The sequence below is a fragment of the Schistocerca nitens genome, chromosome 12 (assembly GCF_023898315.1).
Source record: "Schistocerca nitens isolate TAMUIC-IGC-003100 chromosome 12, iqSchNite1.1, whole genome shotgun sequence".
Taxonomy (NCBI): domain Eukaryota; kingdom Metazoa; phylum Arthropoda; class Insecta; order Orthoptera; family Acrididae; genus Schistocerca; species Schistocerca nitens.
The window spans coordinates 174,044,450-174,057,425 of NC_064625.1; the positions used below are offsets into that span (position 1 = coordinate 174,044,450).

The 12,976-nt window shown below is 44.3% G+C and overlaps 1 pseudogene; it reads left to right on the forward strand.

Annotated features, from left to right (window-relative positions):
• Nucleotides 1-5,020: 5,020 nt before the first annotated feature.
• LOC126215478 (5S ribosomal RNA) lies at nucleotides 5,021-5,138 on the forward strand (annotated as a pseudogene).
• Nucleotides 5,139-12,976: the final 7,838 nt, after the last annotated feature.

Genomic DNA, 12,976 nt, shown 5'->3' on the forward strand with positions numbered 1-12,976 from the left:
TCACAAATTTAGCATTGGAGGGCAGCGTGGAGGGTAAAAATCGTATAGGGAGACCAAGAGATGAATACACTATGCAGATTCAGGATGATATAGGCTGCAGTAGGTACTGGGAGATGGAGAAGCTTGCACAGGATAGAGTAGCGTGGAGAGCTGCATCAAACCAGTCTCAGGACTGAAGACCACAACAAAAACAACAACACTTTTTTCGTTTTTATTATAAGATCGCAAAGACAGACTAAAAAATCTTAGATTATGAAGAAGATCTGACGTTTAATATCCATGGAAATAGTCGTCTGAACTTCTTCATCTTCTTCTGTCTCTGTGCTGTTTATTTTGGAACACAACCGTACAACAAGCTTAGAGACAGATGTGTCTTCACTTTCTGCAAAACCTCACCATCACTTTACACGACAATGCTCAAGCACGCACAGTCCAAGCTGTTACTGATTTGTTTGACTGATGGGGCTCCTATGTGCTATACCGCCTACTGCACTACCCTCACTTAAGCCCTCGTGAGTTCAGCTCTATTTCTAAACTGAAGGAAACGCTTCGCGGCATTCGCTTCAGAACTGCTACAATTTCGTCGTGCAATAGACCGCGCCGCTCGAACTGTCAACACAACTGGCACTGCTAAGAGTATCCTACGACTCCCACATCGCTGGAAACCGGTTATACACAGTGCTAGTGACTACTTCGAAGTTCAGGAAAACTGTGTGTGTACGAGTATGTAATTATACATTATAAATTCAGAGGTCTGGCGACAAATAGTAGTTTTATTTCAGTTATCTCTAGTTATTTATAGGGTTTAAGCGTTTATCATTTTTTTTTTAAAAAAAGGGAACAAATTTGCAGAAAGTTCAACTGGTGAATTATTCCTGTGTTTCACGTGGTTGCTATCTAGCTGATCTAACACTAATATCAGGTTGTCAGTCTTGCGGGCTGGGCTAGTTAGCTATACTGTACGCTAACCCAGCTCCTGATTGTTTGACCGGCCAACAAATTGTTCCTGTGTGCTTCACCAGCTGGCCGACTCGACGATCGGAGAGTAAGCTGTCGCTGTTCTGCGCGGAGGCCGGTACTAGCACCTCATTGTTATTTTGAAAAGTATCGTTATTTGTAAATGTTGTAGATGAAACAAAAGAAAAGAAAACTGTAAAAGATGATAAACGATAATTGTAAGATGTACGACCTGTCTTAAACATCAGGTTACAGGTCTATAATGTGGCAAAATAAAGAAATAAATAAAAATAATAATACTAGGACCTCACTGGGACCGCTGTACCGTGGCCAGTTGCAGCTGCTGTTCCTGCTACAATGGCAAATTATGAAGAGTTAAGTGAGTTTGAACGTGGTGTTATAGACGGCGCACGAGCGATGGGACACAGCATCTCCGAGGCAGCGATAGTGGGATTTTCCCGTACGACCATTTTACGAGTGACCGTGAAAATCAGGAATCCGGTAAAACATCAAATCTCCGACATCGCTCAGACCGGAAAAAATCCTGCAAGACTGGGACCAAGGACGGAGAGAATCGTCCAACGTGACACAAGTAGAGCCCTCCTGCAAATTGCTGCAGATTTCAATTCTGGGCCATCAAAAAGTGTCAGCGTGCGAACCATTCATCGAAACGTCATCGATATGGACTCGTGTAGAAAGCCTTACGTCTCGCCTGTGCCCGTCAACACCGATATTGCACTGTTGCTGACTGGAAACATGTTACCTGGTCGGACGAGTCTCGTTTGAAATTATATCGAGCGGATGGACGTACACGGATATGGAGACAGCCTCACGAATCCTTGGATGTTGCATGTCAGCAGGGGACTGTTCAAGCTGGTGGAGCCCCTGTAATGGTGTGGGGCGTGTACAGCTGGAGTGACATGGAACCCCTGGTACGTCTAATTACGACTGTGACAGGTCACACGCACGTAAGCATCCTGTCTGATCACCTGCATCCATTTGAGTCCATTGTTCATTCCGAAGCACTTGAGCAATTCCAGCAGGACAATGCGACACTCCAAACGTTCAGAATTGCTACACACTTGCTCCAGGAAAACACGAGTTTAAACACTTCCTCTGACCTCAAATCTCCTCGGACATGAACATTATGTAGCATATCTGGGATGCCTTGTAACGTGCTGTTCAGAAGAGATCTCCACCCCCTCGTACTGATGCGGGTTTATGGACAGCCCTGCGGGATTCGTGGTGTCAGTTCTCTTCAGCACTGCTTCAGACATTAGTAGAGTCCATGTCACGTCGTGTTGTAGCACTTACGAGTGCTCCCAGGGCGATGTTACTCGATATTAGGCGGATGTTCCAGTTTCTTTGGCTCCTCAGTGTATATACCAAAGTCTTGAGCCCCTACAGGCCTGCTAGCTGTCACTGTTTTTACACTTGTTGTATTCCTGGCAGCCACCACCGTGGCCTAGTTGTTTTGAAGGGCGGGCATTTACTCTCTTAAATAGTTTTGGAAGAATTGTAAAATATCTTTAAGTATTTTTTTTATTTTTAAAAGGGAATTTTTCTAAACCTTCTGGGTCTCTCTATTGATATTGACCTTGTTGTAATACTTACAAATTTCAAGTCAATTTCTAAGACTTCTGGCGCTTCTGACTATTAATTTTGATCTCGTTGTAAATTTTAAAATATATACAGCTCTGTCACTATTGATGTTGGTGTTGTCGTAATTTTTTTAAAAAAGGATATACACTACTTGCCATTAAAATTCCTACACGAAGAAGAAATGCATATGATAAACGGGTATTCATTGGACAAATATATTATACTAGAACTGATATGTGACTACATTTTCACGCAATTTGGGTGCATAGATCCTGAGAAATCAGTACCCAGAACAACCATCTTTGCCTTTGAATGGCGTGTACAGGTACAGCTGCCCATGCAGCTTCAACACGATACCACAGTTTATCAGGAGTAGTGACTGGCGTATTGTGACGAGCCAGTTGCTCGGCCACCATTGACCAGACATTTGCAATTGGTGAGAGATCTGGAGAATGTGCTGGCCAGGGCAGCAGTCGAACATTTCCTGTATCCAGAAAGGCCCGTACAGGACCTGCAACATGCGGTCGTGCATTATCCTGCTGAAATGTAGGGTTTCGCAGGGATCGAATGAATGGTAGAGCCACAGGTCGTAAGACATCTGAAATGTAACGTCCACTGTTCAAATTGCTGTCAATGCGAACAAGAGGTGACCGATACGTGTAACCAATGGAACCCCATACCATCACGCCTGGTGATACGCCAGTATGGCGATGATGAATACACGCTTCCAATGTGCGTTCACCGCGATGTCGCCAAACACGGATGCGACCATTATGGTGCTGTAAACAGAACCTGGAACATCCGAAAAAATGACGTTTTGCCATTCGTGCTCTCAGGTTCGTCGTCGAGTACACCATCGCAGGCACTCCTGTCTGTGATGCAGCGTCAAGGGTAACCGCAGCCGTCGTCTCCGAGCTGATAGTCCGTGCTGCTGAAAACGTCGTCGAACTGTTGGTGCAGATGGTTGTTGTCTTGCAAACGTCCCCATCTGTTGACTGAGGGATCGAGACGTGGCTGCACGATCCGTTACAGCCGTGCGGATAAGGTGGCTGTCATCTCGACTGCTAGTGATACGAGGCCGTTGGGATCTAGCACGGCGTTCCGTATTACCCTCCTGAACCCACCGATTGCATATTCTACTAACAGTCATTGGATCTCGAACAACGAGAGCAGCAATGTCGCGATACGATAAACCGCAATCGCGATAGGCTACAATCCGACCTTTATCAAAGTCGGAAACGTGATGGTATGCATTTCTCCTCCTTACACGAGGCATCACAACAACATTTCATCAGGCGACGCCGGTCAACTGCTGTTTGTGTATGAGAAATCGGTTGGAAACTTTCCTCATGTAGCACGTTGTAGGTGTCGCCACTGGGGCCAGCCTTGTGTGAATGCTTTGAAAAGCTAATCATTTGCATATCACAGCATCTTCTTCGTGTCGGTTAAATTTCGCGTCTTTAACACGTCATCTTCGTGGTGTAGCAATTTTAATGGCTAGTAGTGTAGTTCAAAGCAATTTGTACTGTGAGTACTGGTTGTTGTTAACTTTCGCTTCATTCAATCTTAAATGAAAGTTTTAAATGTTTTCACGAAATAAAACCAGGTGTTGTCGACCACACGTGATGCTGAACCTGCGGCGCGGCCCTTCCATGAACACCTGACGCTACCAATGGAAGACCATTTCAAACACCATCACTGATAACCTGATCCCGGTACACACATCGCTACGGACGATGTATCTCGCGTCCATTGGCTGGTTTTCTTAGCGGGAGGCGAACGACAGAACGTGTTTCGGAACCGCCCTTGTTAGACGCTCGCTGCCTACACACAGACCGATTCCTGACGCAATGCCACCTTTTCCAACCCGGTAAGTGCCATGAATCTACAACCATTCGTTTATTTCTAATAACCGGCTGAATTTATGTATAGCGTTCTCAGTACTATTTAAAAGTTTTCAATGACGTTAACCGCATTTGGATATAGAAATGAATCGACGGTATCAGCTGTAAATTAGTGCCGGACTGGGATTCGAACCCGTATCTCCCGCTTAATGTCTTCACCTCCTCTGCCATCTGAAGACACTTCCTATCCGCCCCAAATACCCAGTCTGCTTTACGGTGCTAGCGTGAACCCCTTACCCGCCATTTCGGATTCCTACAAGATATCGTACTTAGCGTGTATCGGCATTGAAAGAATGGATATTTGGTCGTCGCACCTTATTCGTGTCACTGAATCTGCTTGTAAGTTCCATTATCTGAAGCGCAGTGCTTGTAACATTCTTTAAGAAATGTATGTTCCTCTTCAGAAGTCAATCATTTCCCGTACTCTTGTGTCGTCGTTGACACTCTAGAGTCTTGTACCAGGAGAAGCAAGGGACAGAATGTCGTTTGTTGGTCGGTATATATACTTTCTATAACACGACTGCACACATGTATTAACAGGCTTCTTTATTAAGAAAGGCAACGGCCTTGCCGCAGTGGATGCACCGGTTCCCGTGAGATCACCGAAGTAAAGCGCAGTTGGGCGTGGCCGGCACTTGGATGGGTGACCATCCAGGCCGCCATGCGCTGTTGCCATTTTTCGGGGTGCACTCAGCCTCGTGATGCCAATTGAGGAGCTACTCGACCGAATAGTAGCGGATTCGGTGAAGAATACCATCATAACAACCGGGAGAGCGGTGTGCTGACCCCATGCCCCTCCTATCAACATCCTCCTCTAAAGATGACACGGCGGTCGGATGGTCTCGGTAGGCCACTCGTGGCCTGAAGACGGAGTGCTTTTATTAACAAAAACGAGAAGCAGCTTATCTTTAAGTAAGTTAGGTAACAGTCACATTAGCATCACTGCCGGTGGCCCACTATTAACACTACACTCTCGTAGCCGGTGAGATGAACTGACAGACCCCAACTAGAATAGTGACTTAGCTAGTAACTGTGACTGACTGACTGCGCCCTCCGGCCCACGGCGGGGATCTAAACACTTGCTGTCGAGAAGGCGTTGTCGGCACGTTGCTTGCGAGTCTGGCCTCTCTCTTGAGAGGAGCGCTTGATTTAGCGCCTATTATCGATCTTCTTGCAATCTCTTTGCCGACTGGTGTGCTGGTGAAAGTTTAGGCCAGCGCAAGTGCAAAATGCGTTACCGTGGAAGTGTGCCCAGATTATTTCCAAATAATTTTGTCAGATTTTGATGTGTCGGTAGTGGCAGAATATTTCATTGCAGTCGCGTGTAAATCTAGGACCTCAGTTGTGACCTTACACTACTTTCCTCAGGAGATTTTCTTTTAGTCTTGTTAAAGCAGTGACCCTCTCATTTACATAATCGAACATTAGCTGCTGTTCAGGAAAGTTTTAGTGTCCGGTGCTAAGACAGCGTGCTGAAACTAGACACTAACGAAATAGGATGAAAAGCAACTAGGCGTATTTGAAAGAAATCTGTGGAGACGAATTCCTGGCCCAGCTGATGAAAATGGTGTCTGGAGGAGGAGATTCAACTATGAATTACGTAATTTGTATAATGTACCAGGTAGTGCCAGTTACATTAATATTAAAGGGACAGGACTTGTAAACGTCAGTATGATTATGAAGTTAGTGTGTGAAGGAACCAGGAGGGCAGGTGTGACAAAGATGTCAGAGAGAATGTAGGGAAAATTGAGGATCGGAATTGGACAAAGAATTGGTACCAAACAGGAACGAATGGAATAATCTTCTACTCAACGCCAAGGCCCAGAAATGGCTGTCGCGCCAATGGTGGTGGTGGTGGTGGTGGTGGTGGTGGTGGTGGTGATGATGATGATATGCATTCAAGCTGAGGTATAGTGCTCAGGATCTGAGGTTATGTAATAACAATACTTCTTCGTCGTTGGAGGAAAGGGAGCCTCCAGTTCTTTCAGACTGACCCTCCCAAACGTAGGACAGAGTTTTTAGAAGGTAGGAGCAGAGAAAATGCGTAGAAAATAAGTCGCTAAATCACAGCGACTGGTAAGAGAGTCCCGTGTGTGGAATAGCCAGCGATGTGTAGGTGTGGGACAGAGAGAAACGGAAGAAGGTCAGGTCAGGTGAGGTCAGAGAACCCGCCAGCTGCAGCGAGTACTACTACTACTACTACAGTACGCTACGCGACGCCACGGAGCCGCCGCAGACACAACAGACGCCCACGCAGCGAGGCCGAAGGTCGGCTGGCGGACACGCCCTTTGCCCCTCGACGCGCTGCTATTACGACACGATACGCTGCGCCCCTTACGAGCAGGCAACCCGCCACTCAGTCGTCCGTCTTCCCTACTTCCCTACCCCACACTGTAAGCTGCTGACTCAAACGGTAAACTTCTTATCACATCCCCCTCAGACAGGGAGCAGCCCGTCATAAATTGAACACAGATAAGCACGAAAACAGCAAGAAGGTGTACTCAATTGTGTAAAAAGAGCAAAATAGTGAACGGTCTAAGCACAAGAATCCCGGCGGAGGTTCGAGTCCTCCCTCGGCCATGGGTCTGGGTGTTTGTCCTTAGGATAATTTAGAGTAAGTAGTGTGTAAGCTTAGGGACTGATGACCTTAGCTGTTAAGTCCCATAAGAGTTCACACACAAGCACAAGAAGCGCAACATACAGCAGCCTGGAAGAGAAATAGCGTCATGGTTAAGTGGTCAAGGTGTTGAACTGCCTAACTGGCAAGGCGTGTTCAAAGCTCCCTAGTGCAATATGCCGCATTGCCCGATTTAGGTGTTCGTGTGAATATTAATGTGATCACTCCCATTGAAGCGATGAAAATATTACAGTTTGTCACATAAGTTGATACAAATGACCGCAACAGACTCACAGTCACACAGTTTATCTGTGCTCTGTCAGAACATTGTGGGAGGTGTAAAACGCAGGGAGCCAAAGGCTATTTACAATTTGTACACAAACCAGATGGCAGTTAGAACAGTCGAGGGTCATGAAAGGGAAGCAGTGGTTGGGAAGGGAGTGAGATAGGGTTGTAGCCTATCCCGGATGTTATTCGATCTGTATATTGAGCAAGCAGTAAAGTAAAGAAAAGAAAAATTTGGAGTGGGAATAAAATTCCATAGAGAAGAAATAAGAACATTGAGATTCGCTGACGACATTGTAATTCTGTCAGAGAGAGGAAAGTAACTGGAAGAACAGTTGAACGGAATGGAGAGTGTCTTGAAATGAGGACATAAGATGAACATCAACAAAAGCAAAACGACGATAATGGAATGTAGTCGAATTAAATCAAGCAATGCTGAGGGAATTAGATTAGGAAATGAGGCACAAAGTAGTAAATGAGTTTTGATATTTGAGGAGCAAACTAACTGATGATGGTCAAAGTAGGTAGGATATAAAATGTAGACTGGCAATGGCCAGGAAAGCATTTTTGAAGAAGAGAAATTTAACATCGAGTACAGCTTTAAGTGTCAGAAAGCCTTTTCTGAAAGTATTTGTGTAGTGTGTAGCCTCGTATGGAAGTGAAACATGGACGATAAACAGTGTAGACAAGAAGACAATGGAAGCTTTCGGAATGTGGTGCTACAGAAGAATGCTGAAGATTAAATGGGTAGACCACGTAAATAATGAGCAGTTACCAAATTGATTTGGGGAGAAGAGGCACAAGTTGAGTAGAAGAAGGGATCGGTTGGTAGGACACGTTCTGAGGCATCAAGGGATCAGCAACTTAGTGTTGGAGGGAAGCGAGCAGGTTAAAAATCGTAGAGGGAGACGAAGAGATGAATACACTAAGCAGATTCAGAAGGTTTCGGTAGTTCTTCGGAGCTGAAAAGGCTTGTACACGATAGAGTAGCATGGAGAGCTGCATCAAACCAGTCTCTGGATGGAAAACAACAGTCTAAACATGTTTTTAACATTTTGGAAGTTGCGTTCCATTTTATAAGTTTTGACTGTTGAATTCCTTTGTTGTAACATAATCCACACCCATTTATTTGTTGTTTTCAAAAATGGCTCTAAGCACTATGTGACTTAAGATCTGAGGTTATCAGTCCCCTACACTTAGAACTACTTAAACCTAACTAACCTGAGAACATCACACACACCCATGCCTGAGGCAGGATTCGAACCTGTGACAGTAGCAGCAGCGCGGTTCCGGACTGAATCGCCTAGAACCACTCGGCCACAGCGGCCGGCTTGTTGTTTTCATTTCTGTGACACGTCTACATGGTATCTCGCCTACTTTCGCTGTTCATAACGTTTACTTGCAACGTTAACGTATTCTTACCACATTCTGTAACGAATGTCAACTGCAAAGACTACTGAAAGAGAACAAACATTTCAATGACTAGACGAACGGTTCATGATGTTGTGAAAAAAATAAATAAAGATAACTGGCACGAGGAAGTTTTGAATGCGGATCGTTCACATGGCAGTGCGACACCGTGACCACATAACCACGACGCCATTGTTCTCTTAGGTCGTACGATGTTGCATTGTTGAGCTTGGACGTTCAGTGTGTGTGTTTTTTTTTCTTTTTCACAGCACAGTACACCTTGCTGTTTTCATTCATGGGCCATCTTACCACTAAAATTGTGGTGCGGTGGGGAGTTTCCCTCATAACAGTGACACTAAGGAATCGACCTCTACATCTACGTGATTACTCTGCTATTCAAAATAAAGTGCCTGGCAGAGGGTTCAATGAACTACCTTCAACCTGTCTCCTTACTGTTCCACTCTCGAACAGCACCTGGGAAAAACGAGCACTTAAATTTTTCTGTGCGAGCCCTCATTTCTCTTATTTTATCGTGATGATCATTTCTCCCTATGTAGATGGGTGACAACAGAATGTTTTCGCAATCGGAGGAGAAAACTGGTGATTGAAATTTCATGAGAAGATCCAGTCGCAACGAGAAACGCCTTTGTTTTAATGATTGCCACTCCACGTATCATGTCTGTGGCGCCATCTCCCCTATTTCGCGATAACACAAAACGAGCTGCCCTTCTTTGAACTTTTTCGATGTCATCCGTCAGTCCCACCTGATGCGGATCCCACATCGCACAGCAATACTCCAGAATAGGGCGGACAAGCGTGGTGTAAGCAGTCTCTTTAGTAGGCCTGTTGCATTTTCTAAGCGTTCTGCCAATGAATCGCGGTCTTTGGTTTGCTCTACCCATCTATGTGATCGTGTGATCGTTCCAGTTTAGGTTATTTGTAATTGTAATCCCTAAGTATTTAGCTGAATTTACAGCCTTCAGATTTGTGTGACTTATCCCGTAATTGAAATTTAGCTGATTTCTTTCAGTACTCATGTGAATAACTTCACACTTTTCTTTATTCAGGGCCAATTGCCAGTTTTCGCACCATACAGATGTCTTACCTAAATCATTTTGCAAGTCGTTTTGATCATCTGATGACTTTACAAGACGGTAAATGACATCATCATCTATAAACAATCAAAGACGGCTACCCAGATTGTCTCCTATGTCGTTAATATAGATCGGCAACAATAGAGGGCCTATAACACTTCCTTGGGGAACGCCGGATATTACTTGTGGTTTATTCGATGACTTTCCGTCTATTACTACGAACTGTGACCTTTCTGACAGGAAATCACGAATCCAGTCCCAGAACTGAGGCGATACTCCATAGGCACACAGTTTGGTTAGAAGACGCTTCTGAGGAACGGCGTCAAAAGCCTTCTAGAAATCTAAAAATATGGAATCAATTGACATCCCCTCTTGATAGCACTCATTACTTCACGAGTATAAAGAGCTAGTTGTGTTTCACAAGAACGATATTTTCTGAATCTGTGGTGAGTATGTGTCAATATATCAATAAATCTTTTTTTTTTTCGATGTACTTCATAATGTTCGAATACAGTATATGTTCCAAAACCCTACTGCAAATTGACGTTAGTGATATGGGCCTGTAATTACTCCTACTTCCCTTTTTGGGTATTGGTGTGACTTGAGCAGTTTTCCAGTCTGTAGGTACGGATCTTTCTGTGAGCGAGTGGTTGTATATAATTGCTAAATACGGAGCTATTTTATCAGCCTACAATGAAAGGAATCTGGATGGCATACAATCTGGATCGGAAGCCTTGCTTTTATTAAGTGATTTAAGCTGCTTTGCGACACCGAGGATATCTATTTTTATGTTTCTCTTTTTGGCAGTTGTTTATGACTGGAATTCAGGAATAATTACTTCGTCCTTCTTTGGTAAAAGGAGTTTCGCAAAACCGTGTTCAATAACTCAGCTATAGTGGCACTGTCATCAGTGACTTCACCGTTGTTATCGCGCAGTGAAGGTATTGATTGCGTCGTGCCACTGGGGTGCTTTACGTATGACCAGAATCTTTTTGGGTTGGCTGCCAGATTTGGAGACAGAATTTCGTTGTGGAAATTATTAAAAGCATCTCGAATTGATGTAAGCGCTATATTTCGAACTTCTGTAAAACTTGGCCAATCTTGGGGATTTTGCGTTCTTTTAAATTTGGTATGCTTTTTTCGTTGCTTCTGCAACAAAGACCTTACCCGTTTGTGTACCATCACTTATTAATTTATGCGGTATATATGTCTCAAGATCTGTCGATACTGTCTCTTTAAAAACATTCCACAACTTTTCTACACTTACATGCTCAGCTCGGAAGGAGTGAAGATTGTCTCTTAATAAGGCGTTAAGAGCATTTTTATCAGCTTTTTTTAAATAGATTTACTTTGCATTTCTTTTTGATGACTGTAGGTGTTACGGTATTCAGCCTAGCAGCAATTGTCTTGTGGTCGCTAATCCCCGTATTCGTCACAATACTCAATATTTGCCCAGGATTATTTGCTGCTAAAAGGTCAAGCATAACCATTTACGCTTCGAGTGGACCCATGAACTAATTTTTTCAAAATAATTTTCTGAGAAAGCATTCAGTACAATTTCGGATGACGTATAATTGTTCCAGCATATCGAGGGTAGATTGAAGTCACCATCGACTAAAATTGTATGAGCGGGGTACTGATTTGAAATGAGACTCAAGTTTTTTTTTGAACTGCCCAGCAACCGTATCTTCTGAGTCGGGTGGTCGGTAAAACGATCCAATTAATAGTTTAGTACGATTGTCAGATATAACCTCCACCATTAATATTTCACACGAACTATCTACTTCAATTTCGCTACAAGGAAAACTACCTCTGACAGCAATAAATACTCCACTACCAACTGTATTTAATCTTCCAATCCATATGTGGCACACAGCAAACCAGTGCTTAACAGTATTGGTTAAAAACAGTCTTGGTTGCAATTTTAGGTTTTTTTTTATTTTTCAACTACGCGTTTCGCCTTATTTAGGTATCTTCAGGTTGATCTTAATTTGGTATTTCTTACAACGATCCTTTAGACAGCCAAAGGGCATCGTCGAATACATCAGGCCAACATCGCCGCCGTTAAACTCAGTAAAAACTTTTCTAGATGGACGCGAGTGACTCCGGGACCTGCATAACGCCTTCCCGTTCACAGCAGCGAGTAACAGAATAAGGTGCAGGTCTTGGAGTCACTCGTGTCCATCTAGAAAAGGTTTTACTGAGTTTAACGGCGGCGATGTTGGCCTGATGTATTCGACGAAGCCCTTTGGCTACACTGTCTAAAGGATCGTTCTAAGAAATATCAAATTAAGATCAACCTGAAGATACCTAAATAAGGCGAAACACGTAGTTGAAAAATAAAAAAAAAATTGCAACCAAGACTGTTTCTAACCAATACCGTATTTAATATATCCTTTCTGAACACTGTTAGATCGTTTGAAAAAATTTCGGCTGGACTTATTTCCGGCTTTAGCCAGCTCTCTGTACCTACAACTATTTCGGCTTCAGGGCTTTCTATTAGGGCTTGGAGCTGTGGTTCCTTCCCCAACACAGCTACGACAATTTACAACGACAATACCAATCGTTTCTACAACTACCTTGTTGTGTTTTACCTGCCCACTTTTAGACGGACGCCCCTTCTGTGGTTCCCTGAGACCCTCTAACATAAAAAAACGCCCAGTCCCTTCCACACAGCCCCCGTGTAGCCGCCTCCTGTGTGTAGTGGACTCTTGACCTATTAAACAGAACCCGGAAAACCACCACCCGATGGCGCAAGTCAAGGAATCTGCAGCCTACATGGTCACAGAACCGCCTGAGCCTCTGATTCAGACCCTCCACTCGGCTCTGCACCAAAGGACCACAGTCGGTTGCATCGACGATGCTGCAGATGGTGAGCTCCGCCTTAATCTCGGTAGCAAGACTGGCAGTCTTTACCGTTTCCGCTAGCCGCCCGAAACCAGACAGAATCTGCTCCGATCAAAAGTGACACACATCATTGGTACTGACATGAGTCACCACCTGCAGTTGGTTGCGCCCCGTACTGTTCATGACATCACGCTTTCCACATCCCGAATGACTCCTCCCGGAATCCACACAGACTTCATACTGGCTTCCTTCCCCTTCTT